Raw genomic sequence first — 23,403 nt, forward strand, 5'->3', positions numbered from 1 at the left:
TAATTTAATATTATTTTAATTAAAATTTAATATTATTTTAATTAAAAAATTAATTAAAAATTAAAAACTGCAAAGTGTTTGTTTTTTTTTTTTGTGGTATGCGGGCCTTCCTCTGCTGTGGCCTCTCCCGTTGCGGAGCACAGGCTCCGGACGCGCAGGCTCAGCGGCCATGGCTCACGAGCCCAGCCGCTCCGCGGCATGTGGGATCTTCCCGGACCGGGGCGCGAACCCGGTTTCCCTGCATCGGCAGGCGGACGCGCAACCACTGCGCCACCAGGGAAGCCCTGCAAAGTGTTTTTAAATGCACAAATAATATCAGGTTTTTGTTTTTGTTTTTTAAAAATTTCTCCTAAGACCTTTTCTCCAATCCTCTGATTGTTGCTGGTGTCTTGCTCTGGTCTAGTGGTTCTTAGCCCCGGCTTCACTTTGAAATCACCTGGGCAACTTTTAAAACCTACCGATGCTCAGGACTTGCACAAGAGCATTTAAATCAGGATGGACCTGAGCATCTGGATTTGTGAAAAGCTTCCCCAGTTGAATCGAAGGTTCAGCCAAGGTTGAGAAGCACTCAATTAGTCTGTCTCATCTACCCCACCCGGCTCCAGTTCTGTTGGACAAACGAATGCTTCAGCCATCTGAAGTGAACGTAGCTCTCCTAGTCTGGCAGAGAATTTGAGGTGATAAAGGGAAAGCTTTCCGAAGCCTGTGTTTTTCCGGATGGACTCTCCTTGTACTCCTGTCTCTGTGCTTTAGGCCTTCGCACATGCTCTTCCCATATTTGATCAAGGTCTTCTAGAACTGTAAAAACTGTCCTTCATAGTGCTGGCATTTCTTCTGTACCATGATACGTATGTTTCTAAAGACCTCTTCATTTTTCAAAATTGGATGCAAAAAATAAGACAGCTTATGGAGAAAACAGAGTTGGGGCCGATCACTCAACACTTAGGCAGCTTTTGTAACCAGAGCACCAAGAAAACAAAAAAATTGGTACCAGCTCGATAGAGCTGGAAGCTCTCATGGTTGATACTAAAAATACACACAGAAAAGTAGAGTGAAATGCCAGCAACATTTTAATTAGAGCAGAGGCGGCAGGTGCTAAGACAAGGCAGAAGGAAACGGAGCTCCAAGCCAGGGTGTGCTGCCTGAGGCTGGGAGCAGGAAGCAGCACCCCTGGCAGAAGCTGAAGCTGCACAGAGTGGGCGCTCCTGGGGAAGCGCTTGCTTTCAGGTTTTGTTAAATACACATGAAAGGCCTCCTGCTGCTGCTACAGCAGCAGAGCCTAGCGCTGTCTCCTTTCTTGCCAAAGGTTGTAATTCACTGGCTGTTCTGGCTCCTCTTGTGTAGGAAAACCCCTTGTGAATCAACACAACTTTTGTGTTAGACTGACATCATTTGTCCATTTACTAATCACTTCGGAATTAATTTGCCTTCCAGAAACACATGTGATAGCAAAAAAGACTGTATCATACTTTGTAATCCCGGACTAACTTGTGACATGAGTTGATTAAGGCCCCTCTTTCCCTCTAGAATGTGAGCTCCTTGAGGTCAGGGACTGTGACGGTTTTGACTTCCCATCCATCCTAGGAGGCATTTGTGGAATGAATGAATGACTTAGAACTTCTCTAATGAAAGTGGTGAGAGCAATTAGAGATAGGCCCATTGAATGTATACTTTCAAAAAATGGAACAGTGAAAGTGACATAACCTTACAGAAAGCTTAGAAAGCAGAGGAAGGAATCACCCCTGCTCTTCTACTACAATCATACTCTAGTACTATTATTATTGTTATTATTACATGGCCTTTTGAAATATACATTCTCTCAGTTCTCTATTGCTGTAACAAATTACCCTAAAATGTAGTGGCTTAAAACAACAATAAACATTTATTATCTTGCTCAGCTTCTGAGGGTCAGGGGTGGCTTAGCTGCATGGTTCTAGCGCAGGGTCTCTCAGGAGGTTATGGTCAAGATGTCAGCCAGGGCTACAGTCACCTGAAGGCTTGACACTAGGCTGGAGGATCCACTTCCAAGATGGCTCACGCACATGGTTGGAAAGTTGATGTTGGGTGTTGGCAGCATGCCACTTAGTTCCCTGCCATGTGGACCTCTTCTCCATAGGGCCACATGAGGCTCTTCATGACGTGACAGCTGGCTTCTCCCAGAGGGAGTGATCAAAGAGTCTTAGAAGTCACACACCATCATTTGTCACACACCATCATTTGTGCAGCACTTTTTCCCCAGGTCAGCACTCTTCACTGTGGAAGGGGGCTGTACGAGAATGTGACTACCGAGAGGGAGGACCGCTGGAGGCCATCTTGAAGGCCGGGTACCACATATATGCATTCATGTTGATAGGTGTCACCATAGGATGGGTATAGTTTACATCTTTTTGTTCTCTTAACATAGAAGTATTTTCATACTTAGTTTCTGTTATTTTTGGTGTCTATAACTCCCTAGTTTCTTTTGTTTCTAAACATGAGATTATAAAATGTAATAGTTATACTTAATTTTCTCTAAAATTCAATTCAGCAGGCATTGAGAACCCTCTATGGACATAGCTAAGCCTTTAAAATTTCCCACTATATCCCTGAATATAAATAACAGAATTATGGATAGAGTAAACAGTTAGGGAAATGACTGATTTTTCTTTTCTTTTTTTCTTTCATGGTTTGCTCTACTTTCCTGGCATTGTTCTTTGACAATTACTGTGATTGGATTGCAGGTAAGGATTCTTTTAAACTTTTTCTCTTTTATTATATCTTAAGAGCAAATGAATATAAATTTGCAAATATAAGTTTTTAATGAAATCCTTGAATGAAATACCACGCATTTAAGGATTTAGACATTTCCTTCAAAAAGCCAGCTTCAAAGAGAGAGCTATTCTCTTTATATAAACTTCCTTATGAAATTCAATAGTTAATCTGAATTTATTCCCACTGACGCATCTCTGACTTCAAGTGCATAGTGTGTTACCCATGGGCTAACCCGTTGTGTGTTACCCATAGTGTGTTACCTTAACTTCTAGTTCAAAGTCAAGAGTGCAGCCAGTCACTGAGCTGCAGTTTAGCCAAAGCTACTGTTTCTGTAATTCTGGGTAGACTGAAGATTAACACAGGTACGTGAGAAGTTTGTGAACATTTCAAATGAGTTGAATGCGATTTACAGATGTTAGGTTATTACTGCACTTCAAAGAAATTTCCATGGACTTTTAAACGGAAATTCCATAATTTTAGGAAATCACATATATATAGTTTTTATATCTATACTTTTTTCCTTATGTTTATACATAGATGATTATGTCTATTTTTATTACTTTGTCAAGTAAAATTGATCCCTTTGATCAAACACTTGAAAAACTCATGTATAATATTTTTTTATGATCAATTTTAGTTTTGTTTTTGTTTTTTCAGAATTAGGATTAGCAGGGATAAGGACTAAAATTGTTAAGTGGATCTTTTTTATTGAAAAGAGTGGCATGATTTGAATTATTTTTCACATTTCTTAAGCCTTCAATAAGTGTGACATACATCTAAAATCTTGTTTATAATTATGTACATTAACTTAATTTTTATACACTATGTATGTTAACATAAGCTTTACTTTTCACAGATAGAGTATTTTAAATATTAAACATTTAAATATTAAATAATATTTCCAGACACATTCACCATCTTTTTTTAAAATTGAAGTATAGTTGGGCTTCCCTGGTGGCACAGTGGTTGAGAATCCGCCTGCCGATGCAGGGGACACGGGTTCGTGCCCCGGTCCGGGAAGATCCCACATGCCACGGAGCGGCTGGGCTCGTGAGCCATGGCCGCTGAGCCTGCGCGTCCGGAGCCTGTGCTCCGCAAAGGGAGAGGCCACAACAGTGAGAGGCCCGCGTACAGCAAAAAAAAAAAAAAAAAAAATTGAAGTATAGTTGACTTACAATATTATATTAGTTTTTAGTGTACACTATAGTGATTTGATTATTTTTACAGATTACACACCATACAAAGTTATTATAGTATTGTTGATTATATTCGCTGTGCTGTACATTACATCCCTGTGACTTATTTTTTAACTGGTATTTTGTACCTTTTAATCCCTTTCTCCTATTTTTCCCATCCCTACCCTTTCACCACACCCTCTCCCTGTAACCACTAGTTTGTTCTCTGTATATGTGAATCTATTTTGTTATATTTGTTCATTTGTTTTGTTTTTTAGATTCCACATGTAAGTGAAAACATACAGTATTTGTCTTTCTGTCTGACTTATTTCACTAAGCTTAATACCCTCCGCATCCATACATGTTGTTGCAAATGGCAAGATTTCATTGTTTTTTATGGCTGAGTAATATTCCTATGTGTGTATATGTGTGTGTGTGTGTATGTGTGTGTGTGTATCACATCTTCTTTATCTGTTTATCTGTCAGTGGGCACTTAGATTGCTCCCATATCTTGGCTATCATAAATGATGCTACTGTGAACAGTAGGGTGCATATTTCTTTTTGAATTAATGTTTTCATTTTCTTCCCAAAAATGAAAACACTAATACATACAACCCAGATAAATACCCACATGGTATGCTGGGTTGTATAGTAGTTCTATTTTTAATTTTTTGAGGAAACGTCATACGATTTTCCATAGTGGCTCTACCCATTTACATTCCCACCAACTGTGTACTAGGGTTCCCCTTTCTCCAAATCTTTGCCACTTGTTATTTCTTGTCCTTTTGATGATGGCCATTCTGACAGGTGTGAGGTGATATCTCACTGTGGTTTTGATTCGCATTTCTCTGATGATTAGTGATGTTGAGCATCTTTCCATATGCCTGTTGGCCATCTGTATGTTTTCTTTGGAAAAATGCCCATTTAAGTTCTCTTCCCATTTTTAAATTGGGTTGTTTGTTTTTTTGATATTGAATTGTATGAATTCTTTATATATTTTGGATATTAGCCCCTTATTGGACGTGTCATTTGCAAATGTCTTCTCAAGTAGGTTGCCTTTTTGTTTTGTTGATAGTTTCTTTGCTGTGCAAAAGCTTTTTAGTTTGATGTAGTTCTATCTGTTTATTTTTGCTTTTGTTGCCCTTGCCTGAGGAGAGAGGTCCAAAATAATACTGCTAAGACTGATTTCAAAGAGTGTACTGCCTATATTGTCTTCTAGGAGTTTTATGGTTTCAGGTTTACATTTTAATCCATTTTGGGTTTATTTTTGTATATAGTATGAGAAGATGGTCTAGTTTCATTCTTTTACAGGTAGTTGTCCAGTCTTCCCAACACCACTTATTGAAGAGATCGTCTTTTCCCCATTGTATATTCTTGCCTCCTTTATTGTAGATTGATTAACTGTATATGGGTGGGTTTATTTCTGGGCTCTATGAAGGAGGCTTACCAGGACTGGAACATAGTTTGGGACGTCAAGTAAATAGATGAGGAAAAAAAGAGGGGATTCTCTCTAAAGATATAAAACAAAAATATTAGGAATGACTCTCTGAGCTATTTCATCATATCACAAGAGATTAAAGCAAAACTTTCATTGCCCTTTTACCAACTCAGTGATGTCTTTCTTGGGATATTATTATGAATCGGTTCTTGGGATAATTTTTATGTGTTAGGGATTCTCCTAGTTGAAAAAATTTCTTTTGGATATAATCTGTAACAATACAGTTTATTAATTAGGCTATTCTCAGGCAACTTTCTCTTTTAAAAAGTAAGTGGAGAAATGTGCTAATACCTCTTTTGATTAACCCCTGGTATGGCTGAAACCAAGTAGTTCAGAGTACGAGGTCATAACCTTAATCGCTCATCTGATTGATGTGGGAAATGCCAGGTCTTTTCTTGTGTTATCTGCCCCATTTTATATAGAAAGAAATGATTTTTGGAAATTTGGATTAGAGTCTAACTCCAAAGCATAAAATCTGACCTTTACTCTTTAAAGCAGCATTAAAAAGTCATTACTGATCAGGGAGCAAAACAGACTTGAAGTTTTGCCATAACATATCTGGAGTCAAATGACTAAAATAGCATCAGAGTTGCTTTTAAGGGTTGTTTGGAAGTGATATTTTAATTGGAATTAAAAAGGATAAGTCAGCATCATTTTGGTTTACCTCCCTTAGGCCACATAGAATCATGTGTGCTATTGAGAGGATGAGAGTGTTCGTTGCTATCAGAATCTTTGCGAGAAACATTAGAAGGCTCACATTTGGTAGAATATAGTGACTTGGAAATAATCAAAGTCTTCACCGATCCATTTGAAAAGTGAAAATAGATCCCAGAACTTTTCCATTTTGATATAAGCAGACTTTGAAATCCTTGGAAACTTAGTTTTCTAAGTCCATCCAATAATATAAAACAGTGTCAATAGCCTTAGATCTTAGATCAAACGCATGCATTTATAATAGATACCTGTTTCATCAGAATTGGAAATTTGAGCCAATGTATATATAAAACCTTCTTCAATTAACTTGTATATCATTGCTGGAAATTCTTCAGCAGTTTTCTTATCTGTATTCTCTGCTTCACAGAGAATGACAGCTGAAAGCTTTGAAATTATAGAGATTTTTGAGACTACTAACCTAGTCATTACTAGCACTAAAAGAAGCAACTTCTGCAGGACGACCTGGCGATTTCCATTTAAGGTCTTTGTGTATAGATAGTGCTTTCTCTTTGATTGTGAAACAGGTTGTTCTTGGTTTTTTGTTTTTGTTTTGCTATTTGTTCTTCAATCCATGTATCAACAATCTTTCCATTCCTTCTGTTTCTTAAGAGCTTGTTCTTATTGGCTTCACAGCACTTGAAGTTACTCTAGCTATAGATGTTTCTTTTATTTTCATGTGTTATCTTTGGTGGTCCACAACATGGATTCCTTTATGCTTGTTGCTCTGGAGATATCACATGTTCTCTCATGTCTTTCAAAACACCCTATTCTTAGCTTCTTCCTCAATAGCTAAAAGTTTTTCTTTTGCATGCACTGCTTGGTATTTTTTTTAAATTGAAGTATAGTTGATTTACAAAGTTGTGTTCGTTTCAGGTGTACAGCAAAGTGATTCAGATATATATATATATATATATAAATATATGATATCTATTCTTTTTCAGATTCTTTTCCATTATAGTTTATTATAGGATATTGAATATCATTCCCTGTGCTATACAGTAGGTCCTTTTGTTTATCTATTTTATAGATTGTAGTGTGTATATGTTAATCCCAAACTACTGCTTGGTATTTTTGAACCAGGTGGTTGGATGTGTTTGGGATTCGATTGAGTATTTTTTTTCTTATAGAAAAGTTAACATTTGCAAAAGAATAGCAAAACAATCTTGTAGGATAGCAAACGTGAACTGAGTAGCTGGTATATGCTTGAGATGTGTGTGTTTGTATTTTTCCAGGTAGCCTGATTCAGCTGGGTGCAGTTTCCTGTGTTCAGCTAGTATTTCTTGAAGACATAGCATAAGCAAAATGTGAAATATGAATTATGCTCTAATTGTTCTCTATCATCTAGACTGTGTTGGAACAAATTTGTGTTTTCCCAACAAGCTTTATAACAGAACAGATTGTGCTTGAGAAGCTCTTTTAATTTCTAAAAGCATGACCTGTAGTTCTAGGAAATTTTCTTGAATTATTTTATGATACTTTCTTCTCCACCATAATCTCTGTTCTGTTTCCAAAGCTTCTGTCGTGCAGATGTTAGTCCTTCTAAACTGCTCTCTCTCTTCTTTCCTATTTTTCCCTCTTTGGTATTTGTTCTAGTTCTGAGATATTTCTTCAACTTTACTTTCCATTCATTCTAGGGAATTTTCACCTGTGCTCTCATAATATCAGTTTTTCAATTACCGAGAGCTTTTTGTAGTGTTTTGTTGTTGTCTGCTCCCCCCATCCTCATTATTTTATCCATGTAATCTTTTAGGATCTTTAAAGTTTCTTCATTCCCCTACACTGTCTCTGTTTCCTCCAGGTTCCTTTTTTTCCTGGATGATGGTTCTATTAGAGGATGGTTAGCCCTTGCTCAGTTATTCAGTTGGTAAGGATAGGTAAGGGTCTGTTTTGTTTTCTACAGACTCTCATTTTGCCTGTACCTTGTACTTTGAGAAGCCTGTGCTTTAGAAGTATTGGATTCTTCAATGCATATCAGCTATCTTCTGGACTTTCTTTAGGGCTTGCTTAGGTTTCAGCTTGATGAATTACTATCTTTTTTCTAGGCTGTTAAAATTGACATCTCTCCCATTTACTCTATCCTTGCATGTTTATAATTGGATTCTCTTATCTCTTTAGTGGTTTGTAGATAGCAAGAGAGATACTATAAATGAATGCATTCAGTCTACCATATTCACTCAGAAGTAGCTTTAAACAGCTTTGTAGTTGAAGAAAATAAACCCTGTGAGATTCTCATGGTTTCATAAAACTACCCAAACCAAGATTCAGAAAAGAGCTGTCATTGCATTTCTAGTGCTTGAACTTTGTAGGCAGATGATTCTACAAAAGGATATCACTTGTTTATACTTCCAGGCAGGAAAAAATTTTGAGTTTCATTGGACGGTGAAAAGCACCCCAAAATAATCTTTGAAGAAACTAGTTTAGGAGCATACCAAGTGGCTATATTGCTGTTAAATGCACAGCAGTGTTTCTTAAATGCACTGTGTATCATAATGCTGATCTCAGTAAATACTCTTCTCTACCAGAGAAGAGAGGAGTCTTTCGAAACACCAAGAAAGCCAGGGCCATCTCTTACATCATATACTGCTTACTGCATATGTTCCTGCGATGCTTCATGATGGCTTGACTTTGTACAGACTCATGAATATCAGAGGAGCATTGTTTCTTCCTATTCTCCCTGTTTGATAAGCTCTTCTGTGACTGATTCCTTCATTTCTTTCAGGTTTTTACTCAAAATTCACTTTCTCAGGGAGGCCTTCCTTGATGACTTTATCTGAAATTTTATCCCCTCTGATCTTGCATATTCCTGCTTCCATTCTTTGTCTCCTCAGTATTGTCACTATCTCACATACTATGTATTTGCCTGTTTGTCTTGTTTAGTTTTTTAATCCCACTTGAATGCAGGTTCCACGAGGGCAGGGCTTTTGTTCATTACTGAATCCTCAGTGCCTGGCACGGAACAGGTGCTCAATATATAGGCGTTGGGTTTCCATCAGTTTTCCAACTATTTCAGTATATTCTAGTCATAACCAGTCTTTCAGCAGACTTAGGGTTACCGATATACAATATGATGGCATCCATTATGTTAAGATTGCAGAAATATTTTTTGCTATTCATAGTGATGATGAGTATGGTCTTGATCCAGTCACATAACTCCTTTGTGCCTCGGTTTCCTCATCTACATAAAGGAGGATAGTAATGGTACCTAGATGAGCAGGTTGCTGAGAGGAAATATATTTAACAGGCTTAGACTAGGGACTGGCGAGTACTAAGTGTAATTAAGTGTTTGCTGCTATTGTCATCACTATGCTTATTATTACTGTTCATTTTCCTTCTTTCAGTGGCACCGTATTGAGCATTTACCATATATCAGGCTCAGATCTAGGTGTTTAGGACACGCCTGTAAATAACAGTTAACACTCCACCCCACGCCCCAACCTTTTCTAGCTGAGGGAGGCAGACAATAAATATAGTAACTAAATAAACGGGAATGGCTTTTAACACTCTCTGGCCAGGGAAGCGCTGCCCTTGGTAGGAGACTCTGGGAGGAGGGAGGGGTGTACAGGGGTTTCAGTGGTGGTGGTCACCTTCTTAGTTTAGTGGTGGGTTTTGGGGTGTTTGTTCTACTGTTATTCTTCATAACTTACATATATGGTACACGTATTTGTATGCTTTAAAGACTTCATTAAAAAATCGTTTCTGTCTCAAGCAAACTTCAGTGCTGAAACAGCTTAATTATTCATTTAATTTAGTTATCCTGATTAGGTAAGATACTTGACTTAAGAAAATCCCTTAATATAACCTAATTGGCCCCACCCCTGCCCCCCATTTATTAAAGGCAGTCATAGTTGTTTTTAATTGGCTCTGTTTTTTTTTTCCACAATATGTATTTGAAGTATTCAGTTTTATGTAATTTGTGCAGGATTATCCTAACTTGGGGTAAATGGGTGATGAGATTTATGCTTTGTCACTGACACCATTTTAATGACTTTAGCAAAATGTCTTGTTTTAGTCCACATAATATGATTGAATTTTCAAATATTCGTAGCATTTGTGTAATGGAGAGAAGGATTTAATTTTTCTACATTAGACTAAATTAATCATTTTATGTTTTAACTACCTTCAAACCAATTATGAACCTATTAAAATTAAAGAATATTCAATTAAGAGTATTTCTTTCTTATTAGAAACACATATCTAATAATAATCTGATAAATAGTAGATTTAAGATATAAATTGTTCCAATGTGTCTAACCATAATGGCTGTAAGTACAGGTGCTATTTTAAGGACAGGCATCAGTTTTTCGCTAAGTTCATTGAATTGGGCATTTCTGAGGCATCTAGAAACAGCTCGGCACCTCTCAGTTCTGTGGGATGGTTGCATCGGGCTGCGTGTGAGAGTCAGCTGGCTTGAGTTTGGATCTTGGCTCTGCTGTATTTAAGCGTTATGTTACCTTGGGCCGTGTTTGGCCCCTGTAAGCCTCCGTTTTCTTTTCTTTAAATGAAGAAAATAACGGTACCTACCACCTCAGAGTTGTTAGAAGTATTCCATAAGAAAATGCATGTACAACCAGTTTATTGAGAAGTCCTAATTTTTCGGGGGTATGAATGTGCAGCAGTTTTTAAATTAATTAATTAATTAATTAATTTTTGGCTGCGTTGGGTCTTCGAACCACTGCTCCACCAGAGAAGTCCCATGAAACAGTCACAGTTTGTAAAAATTCACTTTTTCTCATTTCAAAACCTGACTCTCATGTTGGAATCAAAGCTCTCTACTCTGCCCACTCTTACCCCACAAAGGAAAAAAAACCCTTAGTCTGGATCCTGGCGTATTGGGGGAGTGGGTACCGCTTGGCTCTCACATGCGTGCCCCCCGCCCCCTTGTCTCCCAAGCAGTGGCCGGCATGGCTGGGTGGGTGGGTGGAAAGAGCAGAGGCAGTTACAGTGGCCCACTCCTCTGTGTGAGTGGCAGCTGCTTCCCTGTCTGCCTGTCTGGACTGCTGGCTTTTTCTGTGAGGCAGCCATTCACATGTGGGCTCTCGTGGGACACATCTGGCAGTTCTTTGGGGAACCCTTGGCATTGGAGATCTGACGTGATCTCCTCATTCCCCTGCTCCACAGTCAAATCACCTTCATCCTCTGGCTTCTTGGTCTCCGCATCTAGTAGGCTGCTCTCCTGGGCAAAGTTCTTGCAAAATGACTCAAGCCTCGCTACCTTTGTGGTGTCCCCTAGACCCACAGAACCAAGACGGATGGCTGCCCCGATGTTTGCAGCCGTCAGCTCTGCCGTCCCTTTCCTGCATGCATTACTGTATGCATTCTCATCCACCCCCCACGACTGTTTACTGCTACCTAACAACTTCCAAATCTTTCTCTCAAGCCAGATCTCTCCTAAGTTCCCAGACCACAATTCCCATAGCCTAGGGTGTCCTCTCACCATTCTTTCCCGGATCCAGTTCCTCCCCGTGACTTCAGCATCATCCTGGTTAAGGGCATTGCCTCCTCCCATTCATGTAACCCAGGAGCCTGGGCGTCCTCCAGCCCCCCTTAGCTCCCCGTAGGCCAGTCCTGTCTCCCAAATATCTTCTTTTCTTTTTTTTTTTTAAAGATTGAGGAAGCAATTAGATTTAATTTTCTTAACAATAAAATATACAATCACTACTCACTGGTAGGCTCTTTTGCCTCAATTCAAATACCCACTCATTTCAAGTAAAGCACTCACTTAGGTAATGACCAGACACAGGAAATGAAAAAATCTAGATTCTAAAAGTAGTCACAAGGATCACTATAAAATTCATGGTATAATACTTCAGAATACCAAAGAACTGTTGGAGGGGACTATCACCATGTACACTGTCTACAACAATTGTCCACTGTATATCTTTGCCCCAAGAACAGTATCTATTACGAAAACATTTCAATTCTAAATTATACTAGTTCATATTTACATTGTAAAAGTTATTCCTGGATCAAATGTTTAAAAGAAAGATGTTAAAATTTGTAAGGTTCAAAGACTGTCTACAAATAAGAAAATGACTCAGAAAAAATTATAAAAATGGGCAAAATAAATCAACAGCAATCATACAGAAGAGAAAAGCAGGCGGTCAACAGAAGTAAGCAAGTATGTTCAGCCTTATTAGTAGTAAGATATCAGCAGATTAAAACATCTTTTGAATTCCTCCCCCTTTTCTCTGTGTCCCCGCCCCTTCTTGGTTCTGGTCCTCATTATTTCCTTCCTTTCACGCCAAATCCCATCTCCTTTAGATTTGTACACCGTGGTCAGGGTGGTCTCGCTAAGACACAAATCCCGTCGCATCACCTGCCTGCTTACAACCCTTTTTGGGGGACCCCTGCTGCCTTCAGACCAAAGTCCCGTCTCCATCCCATGGCCTCTGAGGCCCTAGCCTGGGAGCAGCCTTTTTGCCTTCTACTGCTTCTCTTTACGCCCCACCACTGACCCTGACTTCCCTGCTCCATAGCCACGCTCAACCAGTGATAGAAGCCGGGGGATGCTTCAAAGCGGCGTGATGCTCCGAGACCCAAGCTTTCCCTGGCCTGTCCCTGTTCATGGAGGGTCCTCATTCTCTTTGTACCTGTGGTCCAACCAGACACTTCCACTTGCTTTTCAAGGCCCAGAGGGAGTCTTCTGCTCTCAGAAACATCCTCTGGCTTCTTTTTGCTAATCATTCCACCCACATGATCCCAGGCATCACACGTCTTCCTCTCCCCACCTCCCAAGTGCCCCTGGGTCACTGAAAGCAGAGAGTATGCCTTATACATCTTGATAATTTTAGGGCCAAGCCTAAAGTTCCTGGCCTTTCGTGGCTGCTCAGTGCTGAATAAGTATGAATAATGAACAAAGGCACACCTGAAGAGCTAATGTGTAGAACATTTTTCTTCTAGCTCGTATCCTAGCTAAGATGTGTTGTAGTGACCATTTCTTTTACAGTGGTTGGCACTGAGTTTAGATACTAAGAAGTGACCCTAATGATCACTGCGAATTTATATTTCCCACTCCCCTGGCCTTGGCAGCCCACGCAGTACTTTGTTATTTTCATTATGTTGTCTTCTCACTCTTACTTGGGAATGAAGGAGAATGCAGCAGCGTCAGAGTCACATTCTGGCAGAGAGATGGGAAGGGCATGCCAGGTGATGACCACAAAGAGTAAAGATCCGTGGGGGCTGTAATGGGAAGCTAGACGGTCTGGGCGTCATGTGCTGACCGGGCCGCTTTCTCCTCCTGCTCCCGGCCTCAGCCACAAGCCTTGGGGACACAGCCTGCCTGCCTTCTTTATTTTTTAATTTTATTTTATTTTTGGCCACTCCAGGTGGCTTGCGGGATCTTAGTTCCCCAGCCAGGGATCGAACCCGGGGTCCCAGCAGTGAGAGCGCCGAGTCCTAACCAATGGACCGCCAGGGAGGTCCCCTGCCTGCCTTCTTTATGAGTGAACACTGTTCTCTGCGGTCCACTTGGGCTCCTTTTGATCCTTCTCACAGCTCTTTAGGGCTCTCCAAGGAACTACCAGGGCTTATGAAAAAGACATTGGAAAATCAATCTTGGGCACGTTTGCAAAGTAACGTGCCCGTCAGCAGGCTGTGTCTGTGTGTCTGTGGTGGCCCCCTTCACCCTGGGACCTCTTCCCAGTGGTTGGAAAGCACCTCCTCAGACTGTGGAACTCGTTGGCACCGGGACTAGCCTGGGTGCCCGTCAGCCTCTCCAGCGCCATAATCTAATAATACTAAGCGGGTGAGGGCCGGCTTTCACCAAGAGTTCGACATCTCTACTCAGGACAATGCCTGGAAACTCTGCAGCCAGGCTGCCGGGCCCATATGCCACCTGGGGCTCTGGCTTTGGTCTCCACACAGACTCCTGGCCAGTTTCTTCATCTGTAAAACGGGCAACTTTACATGATTACTGAGGTTCCATTGAGATTGGCAGGAGGGATCTCCCCTTTACTCTTCCCGCACTAATATTCCTTAGTTTAGATCTCTGTATATGAATCTGGAATTCCTGGTCTAGAGGACACCATATTGAATCAGAAGATGTTTCTCTGCCCCGTCCTACAGTGAATGAGATAAACTCTGTACAAAAGCACACGATGTCTTTGAGCTTCAATTTCTAAACCTACAGATAAAGGAAATCAGAACTAGATGATCTCTAAATTAGATGATCTCTAATGAGAACTAGATGGTTTCAGCTCTAAAATTCTGAACAGACCAATTAAAGAAACCCTCGGGCCCCAGTGAAGTCACATAGCCTGGACTCTGAGAGACCATAATATGGAAATGTGTCCCTTGATCAAAGCAGAAGGTAAACACGCCGTATCCCTAGCACAGAGTTATCTTTTCCAATTTGTTAATGCTTACCTAAGTCTGTACTGCGTTAGAAATTCAGGAGCTGTGTAATCCTCTAGAATTTATCTTCGCCTTTGTAAATAAAACGGTACAGTTGAGCTTCATCTTATTGTTTCAGGATCACCAAGGACCGACTCTAATGGCCCTAAGTGGTTCTATGTGCAGAGAATAATGGTTAATCTAGTTCCCACTGGCTCTTCTTTCTCTATTGGTTATTATTGTTGTTATCTTATGGAATTTTAACGTGAAAAAATAGCTTAAAGTAACTAGTTACTTTTCAAAAGTAAAAGAAGAGTTTGAGGCATCTGTCTTAAGTAGCTGTGCAAAAGTGAAATAGAAATAGTATTCATTTCTGATAGACTTTCACGAGGTTCTTGAAATAGCAAATCATAATCAGGACAACTTGTCACTTCTTCAGATATTTTATGTAGGCTATCATTTGGTTTTGAAATCTATGATGCCCTTTTGCCCGTGGCTTCACGATTTAGCAAAAGCAGTGATTTATGAAGAAACTTGGCTTTGAGGAGCTTATTTTCATGAAGATAAAAAGGAAAAGGGAGAATGTTAACCCTTTGAATCCTGTTGACTCTTTTAGAATAGGGCCATTCTTTTGGAATTATAGTTATGTTAAATAAAGCAAAGAAATAGAGGCATGTGCAGACAAGTATGGAAGAACCAGAGATTGTTTCTAGAATTGTAAAATAATTTAAAAGTAATCGTAAATGTTTAGAGAGAAAATCTACAGAAAGATACAGGAAAAATATCGTTATAGAGAGCCTTATATGCTATATATATATGTGTGTGTATAAATAAATAAAAGGTTATATTTAAATTTGCTAGTATTTTGTTAGGATTTTTGAAATTCTCACCCTGAGCAAGTAATTTGTTAGTCTTTTAATCCTCATGTGGGATTTAGGGAAGCTGTAGTATCAATATACCTGAGTTAGTTCTCCTGCAGGTTAATTACCAACAAATTCGGCAGCTTTAAGACAAAGCAAAATTATAGTTTAAAATTCAAACTCAATAATACATTTCAAATGATTATAGAGCAGTTAATTAGTCTAAAGTAGACATTTTTAGGTCTTATCAATGAAGTATTCAAGTCCTTAGATTATAACTTCCTTCTTTTTTCTGTTTATTTATTTATATATTTATGTTTTCATTTACTTATTTATTTACGTATTTATTTTTGGCTGCGTTGGGTCCTCGCTGCTGCGCGCGGGCCCCCTCCAGTTGAGGCGAGCGGGGGCCACTCCTCGCTGCAGTGCATGGCTTTCTCGCTGCGGCGGCCTCTGTCGTTGCGGAGCACGGGCTCCAGGTGCGTGGGCTTCAGCAGTTGTGGCGCACAGGCTTCCGTGGTTGTGGCTCGCGGGCTCTAGAGCGCAGGCTCAGTAGCTGTGGCGCCCGGGCTTAGTTGCTCTGCGGCATGTGGGATCCCCCTGGATCAGGGATCGAAGCCGTGTTCCCTGTATAGGCAGGCGGACCCTTAGTCACTGCGCCACCAGGGAAGTCCCTACAACTTTTTTAGTAGCTTTTTTTTTCCCCTTTGCTTTTACTTTAAAATATTTTTAATCAAAGTAATACAGGTATAGGTATCTAAAGTAGTAAATTCATAGAAACAGAAAGTAGAATGATGATTACTGGGGCTAGAGGTGGGGAAGGGGTACAGGGAATTGTTTAACAGGTATGGTTTCAGATTTGCAAGATGAAAAAGTTCTAGTGATCTGTTTCACAACAAGGTGCATATACTTAACACTGCTGAACTGTACACTTAAAATGGTTAAATGGATAAATTTTAGGTTATATGTGTTTTACCACAATAGAAAATACATGTGCATTTATAAAGATCAAGTAGAATTCATAGAAAAAAAATATTAGCAGTTCCCTTTTTTTTTTTATCCTCTCACCTGCTACCTAGAGGCAGCCACATTTTTTCTTTCATTTTTTTATAGTGTAATTCAGTGAAGTTTCTCTGTTCAGTATACGGTTCTTCAGATTTTGACAAACAAACAGTGGTTGTACCACCACCACAATCAAGAAATGAAACAGTTCCATCGCCTACAAAAACGTCCCCTCCCTTACCCCAAGGCTCTGGCAACTTCTGACCTGTTTTTTGTGCCTATAGATTTGCCTTTTCTAGAATGTCACTGTAAATGGAATCATCATTTGCAGCCTGAGTCTGGCTTCTTTCATTTAACCATAATATATGTGAGATTCATTCATGTTCTTAGGTGTATCAGTAGTTCATTTCTTTTTATAGCTGAGTAGTATTCTGTGGTATAGGTGTACCACGGTTCGTTAATCCATTCTCCAGTTGAAGGACATTTGGGTTGTTTCCAGTTTTGAGTGATTATGATAAAGCCACAAACATTTATGTACATATTTCTGTGAGAACATAAATTTCATTTCACTTAGGTTACTGACTTAAGACTGGGATTATTGGGTTTTATGGAGAGTCAGTCAAACTTTATAAGCAACTGCTAAACTGTTTTGCAGAGTGGTTGTACCATTTTGCATTCCCACCATCAGTATATGAGCATTCCAATCAACAGTTGATATTTTTAGGTTTAATCTTTAAAAGATTTTAGCCCCTCTAGTAGATGTATCTCATTATGGTTTTAGTTTGCACTTCTGAAATGATTAATGATGTTTACCGTTTTTCCATGTGCTATTTACCAAGCATGTATCTTCTTTGATAAAGTGTCTGTTGCCCATTTTTTTAAAAAATTGGGTTGTTTGTTTTCTTGCTATTGAGTTTTAAGAGTTCTTTATATATTCTAGATATAGGTCCTTTATCAGATGTGTGACTTGCAATATTTAATTACAGTCTATAGTTTGTGTTTTCATTCTTCTAACAGTGTCTTTCAAACAACAGAAATTCTTCAATCTAGCTGTTTCAAGACTATTTGTTGAAAAGATTATTTGTCTGCACTGAATCACTTTTACATCTTTGTTAAATCAATTTGCCATATATGCATGGGACTGTTTCTTACCTCTCTTATTCTGTTCCATTGCTCTACACATCTGTCCCTTTACCAATACCACACTATCTTGATGAGAGTAACTTTACAGAAAGTCTTGAGTGGGAGCCCTTCAGCTCTATTCTTCTAAAATTGTTTTGCTTATTCCAGTTCTTTTATGTATAAATTTTAGAATCACTTTGTCATTTTTTAATAAGAAGTCTTGCTGGAATTTTGATTGGGATTACGTTGAATCTTTACATTAGTTGGGGGAGGGGGAATTGACATATTAACAATATTGAGTCTTTCAATTGAACACAGTGTATCTCACCATTTATTTGGTTCTCTTGGATTTCTTTCATCAGTGTTTTATAGTTTTCAGCATACAGATTTTATACATATTTTGTTAAATTTATATCTATTTCATGTATTTTTATGAGATAAATGGAACTTTAAAAAGATGTCAGCTTTTGGACTTCCCTGGTGGTGCAGTGGTTAAGAATCCACCTGCCAATGCAGGGGACACGGGTTCTATCCCTGGTCCGGGAAGATCCCACATGCCACGGAGCAGCTAAGCCTGTGCACCACAGCTACTGAGCTTGCTCTCTAGAGCCTGTGAGCCACAACTGCTGAGTCAGCGTGCCACAACTACTGAAGCCAGCACACCTAGAGCCTGTGCTCCACAACAAGAGAAGCCACCGCAATGAGAAGCCCACGCACCTCAACGAAGAGTAGCCCCCACTTGCCACAACTAGAGAAAGCCCGCACACAGCAACGAAGACCCAATGCGGCCAAAAATAAATAAATAAATAAATAAATAAATTTTTATGATGTCAGCTTTTAATTGTTCATGCCAATACGTAGGAATATAATTGATTTTTCTGATTGAACTTATATCCTGTGACCTTGATAAACATTCTTATTGTTAGTTCCTGTAGGTTTTTTGGTGCACTCTTTGGGATTTTCTGTGTAGGCAATCATATTATCTGTTAATAGCATAGTTTTATTTTTTTTCTTTCTACTCTGGGTGCCCTTTCTTTTGTCCCTTCCTTCCTTCCTTTTTTTAACCTGTTACCTCCAGTATATTGAACAGTATTGCTGAGAGTGGACATTCTTGCCTTTTTTCCAATCTTAGGGGGAAAGCATTCATTCTTTTACCATTAAGTGTGATGTCAGCTGAATAGTTTTTGTATATGCCCTTTATCAGGTTGAAGAACTTCGATTCCTGTTTTGCTGAGAGTTTTTATCATGAATGGACATTGTATTTTGTCAGATTGCTTTTTCTGCATCTATTGAGATGACCCTGTACTTTTTCTTCTTTAGTCTGTTGATACAGTGAATCACATTGATTTTCGAATGTTTACCTTGCATTCTCAGGATAAATGCCATTTGGTACTGAGGTATTTATTAACTCTTATTATATATAGTTGGATTCAAGTTGCCAAAAATTTTTAAAGAACTTTTGCGTCTCTGTTCATTAGGGCTATTGGTCTGTAATTTTCTTTTTCCCTTTTTTTTAAATTTTAAATATTGTCTGCCTAATTTTAGTATTAGGGTCATGCTGGCCTTGTAGAATGAGTTGGGAAGTGTTTTCTCTTCAATTTTCTCGAAGAGAGTTTGTGTAGAATTGGAATAGTTTCTTCCTTAAATATTTAGTAGGATTCACCAGTGAAACCATCTGGGCCTGAGTTTTTTTGGGTAGGAAGATTTAAATTACAAATTAATTTTAAAAATGGACAATTTTAGTTACCTATTTCTCCTTGAGTGAGTTTTGGTAGTTTGTGTTTTTCTAGGAATTTGTCCATTACATCTAAGTTGTTATATTTACTGAAATAAATTTGATATGCCATGTTTTTTTTTTACTCAGTTCAAAATACTTCCCAATTTCCCTTTTACTTGACCCCCATGGGTTATTTAGGTATGTGTTATTTCCAAATATTTGGAGATTTTCCAGATAATTTTCTGTAATTGATTTCTAATTTAATTCCATTCTGCTTATAGAACATGCTTTGTATGATTTGAACCCTTTTAAATTTATTGAGACTTGTTTTGTGGCTCAGAATACGGCTTATCATGGTAAAAATGCCATGTGTGCTTGAAATGAATGTGTATTCTGTTGTTATTAGATGGAATGTTCTACAAAAACCAGTTAGGTCAAGTGGTTGACAGAGTTATTCCAGTATTCAGTACCTTTACTTATTTTCTGCTTACTGTCTTTCAATTACTGAGAGAGGATCATTGAAAACTCTAACTTTAATTGTGGATTTTTCTATTTCTCCTTATAATTCTATCGGTTTGTTGCTTCATATAATTTGAAGCTCTGTTATCAGGGTATAAACATTTAAGATTTTTAAGACCTCATGATGAATTGACCCTTTTATTCATTATGAAATGATTTTAGCTCTGCAGTCCACTTTCTCTGAATCATATAGCCACTTCAGTGTTCTTTTGCTTATTTTAACATAGAGAATCTTCTTCCATCCTCTTATTTTACCTAAATATGCCTTTTTATTTCTTTTTTTAAAATAAATTCATTTATTTATTTGTTTGTTTATTTTTGGCTGTGTTGGGTCTTCGTTGCTGCGCCCGGGCTTTCGCTCGTTGCGGAGAGCAGGGGCTACTCTTCGTTGCGGTGCGCAGGCTTCTCATTGCAGTGGCTTCTCTTGTTGTGGAGCACGGGCTCTAGTCGCGCGGGCTTCAGTAGTTGTGGCACGTGGGCTCTAGAGCACAGGCTCAGTAGTTGTGTCACGCAGGCTTAGTTGCTCCGCGGCATGTGGGATCTTCCCGGACCAGGGCTGCAACCCGTGTCCCCCTGCATTGGCAGGTGGATTCTTAACCACTGCACCACCAGGGAAGTTCTCATTGCAGTGGCTTCTCTTGTTGTGGAGCACGGGCTCTAGTCGCGCGGGCTTCAGTAGTTGTGGCACGTGGGCTCTAGAGCACAGGCTCAGTAGTTGTGTCACGCAGGCTTAGTTGCTCCGCGGCATGTGGGATCTTCCCGGACCAGGGCTGGAACCCGTGTCCCCCTGCATTGGCAGGTGGATTCTTAACCACTGCACCACCAGGGAAGTCCTAAAGTATTATTTCTTAAAGGCAGCAATGGTTGTGTCTTGGTTTTTTTTTTTTTTATCTGATCTGACAATCTGTACCTTTTAATTAAGGTGCTTAATTGAGAACATTTACATTTAATGTGATTATTGCTATAGTTGGTTTGAATGACTGTCTTACTATTTACTTTTTATTTTGTTCTTTATTCCTCTTTTCTTCCGTTCTACTTCTTTTAGATTGTATTTTTTCTAATGATTCCATGATATCTTCTTTATTGGCTTATTAGCTGTAACTCTTTGTATTGTTATTTCAGTTATTACTTTAGAGTCTGTAGCATACATTTTTAACTTACCGCACCTACTTGCAAGTAATATAAGAACCTACAGCACTATCCTTCCCTTCTCCCCTCCTGGCCTGTGTTGTTTTTTGTCATTCATTTTACTTCTACATATGATATATCCCCTCTTCACTCATATATTGTTATTATTTTTGCTTTAAATAGTCATTTATCTTTTAAAAGAGATTTAAATAGTTAAGGGAAATATCTTTTGTATTTAACTACATAGTTGCCATTTGTGATGCTCTTCGTTCTTTTGTGTACATCTCAACTTCCATCTGGTATCACTTTCCTTCTGCCTGAAAGACTGACTTCACAATTTCTTATAGTGCAGGTCTGCCAGTGATTGAATCCTTCTAGCTTTCGTGTGTCTGAAAAAGAATTTCATCTTCATTTTTGACAGATATTTTCACTGGGCATAGACTTATAGATTGACAGGCTTTTCAGAATTTCCTTTCAGCACTTGAAAGAGGTTGCTGCACCGTCTTCTGTCAACCAGAAGTCTGCTCCCAATCTTATCTTTGTTTCTCTGTGTATGATCTAGTTCTTTTCTCTGGGCTGCTTTTAAGATGATCTCTTTATCACTGGTTTTAAGCCATTTGATTATGATACACCTTGCTGCAATTTTCTTCACAGTTCTCTTGTTTGAAGTTTGTTTAGCTTCTTGGATCTGTGAATTTATATTTTTTAAATAAAATTTGGAGAAAATTGCCGTGATCACTTCAAATATTTTTTCCCCTCTCTTTCCCTCTTCTCTTCTTTAGGGACTTCACTAAAGATTTACTTGGTTGTTTGAAATTGCTTCAGAGTTTAATGATACTTTCTTCTTTTTTTGTTTTGTTCTTTTTTTCAGCTTTTTTTCCTCTCTGTTTTGTTTTGGGTAGTTTCTATTGCTGACATACCACTAATATTTCTCCTGCCCTGTCTAATCTGCTGTTAATTGCCTGCAGTATATCTTTCTTCTCAAATTGGATTTTTCATCCTCGTAAATCTAATTTGGGTTTTCTCTATACCTTTCATACCTCTATTTAATATGCTGCTGTTTACCTCTACTTTCTTGAACATATAAAATATGGTTATAATAATTATTTGAGTGTCCTTGTCTACAAATTATATCGTCTTTGTCATATCTGGGTCGTTTTGATTGATTGATTTTCCTCCTCATTATGAGTCATATTTCCCTGTTTATTTGTATGCCTGGTACTTTTCATTGGATGCCAGACATTGTGAATTATTGGTTGCTAGCTGCATTTTATTTAATATCCTCGAGGCTTGTCTTGGGAAAAAAATAAGTTACTTGGAAACAGTTTGATCTTTTCAAGGCTTCCTTTTAAACTGTTTTACACAAGACCAAAGCACCATTCAGTCTAGAACTACCTTTTCCTGATGACTTTCCTCTTTGACTATCTGGTGCCCTGCGTTTACAAGGTTTGCTTTGCTTTTTTTTTTTAAACCCAGGCTAGTGGTAAGACCAACTATTCCCAGCCCTGTGTGATTTCCAAAAATTGTTCTTCCTGCTTCGTTCGGCTGGCTCTTTCCCCAGCCTTGGGTAGTCTCCTCACGTGTGCTGCTAAGTATTCCACGGAAGCCTGGGAGCACAGGAGCATGGTCCCTTTAGGTCCCATCCTCTCTCTTTGTTTTTCTTTTTTCAAACAGACAGTCACAAAAATTATAATCATCCTCATCAGTTCACTCAGTCCCATGTAATTAATTTTTTTTTATCTTGATCTTTTGTTAGCACTTTTATGAATTCATCACTTTTCCATTAGAGTTCTGAAAATGCTTATTCATTCAGTTCAGCTGTATAGTCAGTTACCAGAAACCTGTACTTGTCAGAGTCTTTTCCATGAATTCCTTGAAGATGAAACCCTTTTATAGGAACATTTTTGCAAAAGCATCAGAGTACACCCAGAACTGTCTGTAAATGACGAAAGACTTAAAAATGACCACGGTTAAAGATTGATGAAAGTTCAAAATAATGCAGTTGACAAGGAAATTTAGTTATTTCTGAGATATACATTTTAAAATAATAACTAGAATTATGACTTATAACATTATACCAGAACATATAAGATTTTTAGGAATTTCATGTAATGTCTGAAACATTTATATTAACATATTTCCATACAAATAACCCAAAGAAAGTTTAGTATTAGTTATTTTTTTTTAATTTTTAAATTTTATTTATTTTTTTATACAGCAGGTTCTTATTAGTCATCCATTTTATACACATCAGTGTATACATGTCAATCCCAATCGCCCAGTTCATCACACCACCATCCTCACCCCTCCGTGGCTTTCCCCCCTTAGTGTCCATACGTTTGTTCTCCACACCTGTGTCTCAACTTCTGCCCTGCAAACCGGTTCATCTGTACCATTTTTCAGATGTATGTAGGTTCCACATACATGCGTTAATATACGATATTTGTTTTTCTCTTTCTGACTTACTTCACTCTGTATGACAGTCTCTAGATCCATCCACGTCTCAACAAATGACCCAGTTTCGTTCCTTTTTATGGCTGAGTAATATTCCATTGTATGTATGTACCACATCTTCTTTATCCATTC

General features: G+C 38.6%; 1 protein-coding gene across 7 annotated transcripts in view; it reads left to right on the forward strand.

Moving 5' to 3' along the window:
• Window positions 1-23,403, forward strand: part of TSC22D1 (TSC22 domain family member 1) — a 128,079-nt gene that overhangs the window by 89,278 nt on the left and 15,398 nt on the right. The window contains exon 1 of one of the 7 annotated variants that reach the window (XM_028497847.2): window positions 2,619-2,720. The exons of the other annotated variants lie outside the window; for them this stretch is intronic. The gene's annotated coding sequence lies outside the window, so the exon portion shown is untranslated. Of the gene's footprint in view, window positions 1-2,618; window positions 2,721-23,403 lie in introns of those variants that run through there. 7 annotated transcript variants of the gene reach the window in all.

Source organism: Physeter macrocephalus, chromosome 13 (genome assembly GCF_002837175.3).
Source record: "Physeter macrocephalus isolate SW-GA chromosome 13, ASM283717v5, whole genome shotgun sequence".
Lineage (NCBI taxonomy): Eukaryota > Metazoa > Chordata > Mammalia > Artiodactyla > Physeteridae > Physeter > Physeter macrocephalus.